Here is a 5,120-nt window from a genome sequence, read left to right on the forward strand (position 1 = left end):
GAGGAAGGAGGAATGGGGAGGAAGGAGGAATGGGGAGGAAGGAGGAAAGGGGAGGAAGGAGGAAAGGGGAGGAAGGAGGAATGGGGAGGAAGGAGAAAAGGGGAGGAAGGAGGAATAGGGTAGCCTTTCTGAGATGAAACAAATGTCAGAGAGCATCAACAGGTAGCAGGTGCTATTGGCATTTGAGGCAATTGTTCCAGTGCAAGGCTGCCCAGAGCACTGCAAGAGACTTAATGTCCTTGACCCGGTCCCCTGGAATGCCAGCAGTGCTCTTCAGTTATTGTGACAACAAAAACATCACCTTATGTTTCCACAGGACCCTGAGAAGAGGGCCTCTTCTGTCCTACCCACCATCTACCTATCTCATAAGTGACAGTGAGGCAGGATAGTTCCCTTGACCCCCTTCACAGGCGGGAACGGAGCAGCTCATTTTACTGCTCTCACCGCCGGCCACTCTTCCTGCTGGAACCAGCCAGTCGCTCCTCTCTGGCCAGAGCAGACTCCGTAAGGACCCCGCCGCGGCGTCCAGGCATGTTACCACCAGTGCTTTTTCAGCTCTGCCGTCCAGGGATGGCCAGGTGCCAACCAGCCCAGTGGAGGGTCAGGGTGGCAGCCTCTGCCCTCTTGGCACCCTAGGTTCTTGTTCAAGAAACCAGGAAGAACCAGGTCACATGAAGTGTTTGAAAGGTGATAAATGTGGAAGACTCTAGTGAGCAGCAGGTGGCTCTCAGCGGAAAGCAGGGCTGGAAAGGGGATGGGAAGGTGATCTGTCCCTGAAGCCCAGCTGTCTCTGGCCAGGCCCCTCCCTGAAGCCACACTGTGAGGCTAGCTGTGTCTATCCATGACCTCCGATGCTCAGCTGCTTCTCTCTTCGCTGTTCGGCCGCTTGTATCCTTGACACTCAGCCAGTTGTGTTGCTTTGCCAGCTGAAGTCTTTAATGGGGCACAGGACAGGGGTAGGGCAGGTGAAAAAAAGGCAGCATTTGGGCAGAAAAACGAGGTCAGCTGTTTTCACTTAAGGCCATGATTCCAGGCTTATGGGCAGGGTTTCACTGGGAGCCCAGCCTTTCTGTATCAAGAGCACATTCTAGAAATGCCATGACCTGTGTTGCGGAGAGCCAGGACTATACCCCTGGCCTTCCTTTGCTCCTGGACCTACCATCGTCCACTTTATTGCAGTAGAGCTGATCATAAGGGTCGAGTTTCACAGGGTTACAAGATCTTCTAGCAACAACGACAGCAGTCATAGTAGTCACTGACACTCTCGGCTGTCTACACGACAACCATCACCTCCCCCTTCTTCCCTACAAACAGATCCCCAATATCGTGTCAAGGAAAGAGATGAGGATCTCAGGATCTCAGAGAAGCTAGCCTGTCTTCAGTCACAGAGGATTGATTTGGCCTGAAACCACCATGGTACATCCTTTCCTTTTGCCAGTGACTGGTGCAGGAGTTGCTGTGTGAATCCGTCTGGCTAATGAGGTGTAAAGAGAAGTGTGTTAGCGGGTTGCCCACTTTGAAGTAAAAATTGACAAAATCTCATGACAAAGCTTTTTAACACTGATTCTTTTTCCTTTCTAGGGGTGGGAGAGCTGGAACTTGGCAGCCGTCTTGTGACCGTGAAGATGCGGACATAAAGATGGAAAGTTAACACGCTGAGGAAGGCAGGGAAGAAACATGGAATGGCCCTGTATCCATGGCGGGCATCGCACTGTTGCCACATCAGCCCTGGAATCTCCAGGCTTCAGATGTCTTGTTCATATGAGACAAGAAGCTGTCTGAAAAGAGCACAAGATGGAGCTAGTCAGGGGTTCTGCAACTGCAGCCAAGTGCATTCCCAATGATGTAAATATTTTCTTGCTTACAGAGGGCTCTGTTGAGTATCTCATTCATGAAGAAATCAACAAACATGTTTACTGAGCCACAATTATGGGACAAAAATGTTCTAGGCCCTTAGAATACAAAGACAAACCTAGTTTCTGATCTCACAAAAACTGAAAACATAGGAAAAGAAACACAAAGTGGTCATATTCATAATAGTTACCCTCAGGACTTGCTAGGCACTGTGCTAAGTCACTTGATCCTGGGTGGTCAACACTGAGTGGAATAGCGCATGCCTCACTGGGTAGTAGCTGTTCTGCTTCTGTTCATAACCAACCCAGGGCCCGTTGTAAGTCTAGAAGCAAAATTCCAAGGGTGTGACTCCTCAGGCCTGGGGTGGATGGGAGCCTGAGACTCTGAATCTTTCTTGTCTTTGATGGGGTGGGGTGTGCAGACCCTGGCCATCAAAACTTCAATGAGGGAAAATTCCAGAAATCCCAGCTAATGGAGACTTGAGCCAACCAGCCAAATGGGACCCCCAGCTTCCCATCTCCTTTCAGAATGGGGACACGTGCCTGTTGGCCTCTACGGTGTATGTATGGCAGGAAGGTTATCAATAACCCCCACCCCCTGCCACCCCACCCTGTGCATGCCCAGCTCTTGGTTTTCACTCCCTCTCAAAGCTTTGCCCAACCTGATGCTAATCCTAATTAAAATCACACACAGATTGACTCTTTAAAAACCATCTTTATGATGGAATGTCTTTATTAAATTTGAGTAAAATATGTAAACAAAGCACTTGCTACTAGGAAAACTAAGGGAAGAGGATATGATGGCCACAAGTGCTAAGTTAATTTCTGAAGAAGATTGTGGGTTCTGTCTAGAAAATATTCCAAGGCCTCTATTGAAGAGACCGTATTTCAATTTCTTATTTTTTAGATTGTGATAAGTTCTTACCACTTAATATGAGATCTACCCTTGCACAGGCTTTTAAGTATACAGTACAGTATTGCTATCTGTACGTACAACATCAGATGGCAGATCTCTAGGACGTATTCCTCTCACTTAAGTGTAATGTTACACCTGTCGATTAGAAAGTTCCCCTTTCAGCCTCCCCGCAAGCCTCTGGCAACCACCATTCTACTCTCTGCTTCTATGAGTTTGCCTATTTTTGATACATCCTATAAATGGAATCATGTAGCATCTGTCCTTCTGTGACCAGCCTTTTTCACTTAGCATGATGCTTTCCAGGGTCATCCATGTTGTCATAGATTGTAAGATTTCTTTCTTTTTAAAGGCTGGATAGTATGTTATTACATATATGTATTACATCACATTTTAAAAATCCATTCATCCAGCAGTCAAGGTTGCTTTCACATCTTGGCTGCTATGAACAGTGTTGCAAGGAGCAGGGGAGTGTGGAGATCTCTTCAAGGTCCTAATTCCAGTTCTTTTGAATAAATACCCGGAAGTGAGATTGCTGGTTCATATGATAAAAATAGTTCTATTTTTAGTTTTTTGAGGAAGCTTTATGCTTTTTTCCACAGTAGCTTTCCAACCAATAGTGTAGCAGGGTTCCAGTTTCTCCACCTCCTCATCAACACTTACTGTCTATTGCTTTTTTGATAACAGACATCCTAAAAGGTGATGTGAGGTGACATCTCATTTTGGTTTTAATTTGTATTCACCTGATGATTAGGGATGCTGAACATCTTTTCATATAGCTGTTGTATGTGACATATAGCTGCTGTATGTGATACATTACATTAACAGAATGAAGGAGAAAAATCTCATGATCATCTCAAGGGATAGAAAAAGAGCATTTGATGAAACTCAATACTCTTTCATCATAAAAACGTTCAAAAACTAGGCATAGAGAAAAATTATTAACTCAATGTAATAAAGGCCATATATGAAAAGCTCACAGCTAGCATTACAGTCAATGGTGAAAAACTGAAAGACAAGGGTGCTCTTTCTCACCACTTCTATTAAACATAGTACTGAAAGTCCTAGCCAATACAACTAGGCAAGAAAAAGACATAAAAGGCCTCTAAATTTGAAAAGAGGAAGTTAAACTTTCCCTTTTGCAAATGACATAATCTTATATATGGAAAACCCTAAAAATTCTATATAAAAAAAAGCCTGTTAGAATTAATAAACAAATTCAGTAAAGTTGCAGGATACAAAGTCAACATAGAAAAATCAGTTATGTTTCTATATACTAACAACAAACTATCTGAAAAGGAAATTAGGAAATCAATCCAGTTTACAATAGCATCAAAAAAATACTTAGGAACAAACTTAACTGAGGAAGTGAATGATCCATACACTGAAAATAACAAAATATTGATGAGAGAAATTAAAGAAGACACAAACAAATGGAGAGATGTCTCATGTTCATGGATTGGAAGACTTAATTCTGTTGAAATGCCTATATTGCCCTAAGCAATCTATAGATTCAAAGCAATTCCTATCAAAATCCCATGAAATTTTTTTTGCAGAAACAAAAAAAAAAAATTTGAAAATTTATTTGGAATCACAAAAGACCCAGAATAGCCAACATAATCTTGAAAAAGAAGAATAAAATTAGAGACATAACATTTCCTAATTACAAAGTTATAGTCATTAAGACAGTATGGTGCTGGCATAAAGACAGACCTATAGATGAATGGAATTATAGTAAATAGAGGGCCCAGAAATAAATATCGAAATATATGGTCAGATGATCTTCAACATGAGTGCCAAGCATACATAATAGGGAAAGGATAGCCTCTTCAACAAATAGTGTTGGGAAAACTGGACATCCATATGCAAAAGAATGAAATTAGACCCTTATCATTGTCTTGCACCATTTACAAACATCACCTCAACATCGATTAAAGACTTAAATGTAAGACCTAAAACTATAACGCTCCTAGAGGAAAGCATAGGGGAAAGCTTCATGACACTGGTCTTGGCAATGACTTCATGGATACAACACCAAAAGTGTGGGCAACTGAAGCAAAAATAGACAATATGACTATGCCAAACCAAACAGCTTCTGCACAATGAAGGAAACAATTAGCAGAGTAAAAAGGCAGCCTACAGAATGGGAGAAAATATTTGCCAACTATGTGTCTGTTAAGGGTTAATTTCCAAAATATATGAGACGCCTACAACTTTACAGCAAAATAATCCCTGATAAACCAATTAAAAAATGGCTAAGGACTTCAATAGACATTTCTCCAAAGAAGCATGAATTTCAATTAGCCTAAGCAGCCTCACAGAAGGTGTGGATATGGAGCAGGGTAATTGTGCAG

At 42.6% G+C, this 5,120-nt stretch overlaps 1 long non-coding RNA gene across 1 annotated transcript in view; it reads left to right on the forward strand.

Annotated features, from left to right (window-relative positions):
• The window catches only part of LOC116535213, a 24,244-nt gene extending 19,433 nt beyond the window's left edge, over positions 1-4,811 (forward strand). The window contains exon 3 of the long non-coding RNA XR_004262092.1: positions 4,580-4,811. This is a non-coding gene — a long non-coding RNA (uncharacterized LOC116535213). The remainder of the gene's footprint in view (positions 1-4,579) is intronic.
• Positions 4,812-5,120: the final 309 nt, after the last annotated feature.

The sequence above is a fragment of the Sapajus apella genome, unplaced genomic scaffold, assembly GCF_009761245.1.
Source record: "Sapajus apella isolate SASKATOON/1434 unplaced genomic scaffold, GSC_monkey_1.0 scaffold92, whole genome shotgun sequence".
Classification (NCBI taxonomy): Eukaryota; Metazoa; Chordata; class Mammalia; order Primates; family Cebidae; genus Sapajus; species Sapajus apella.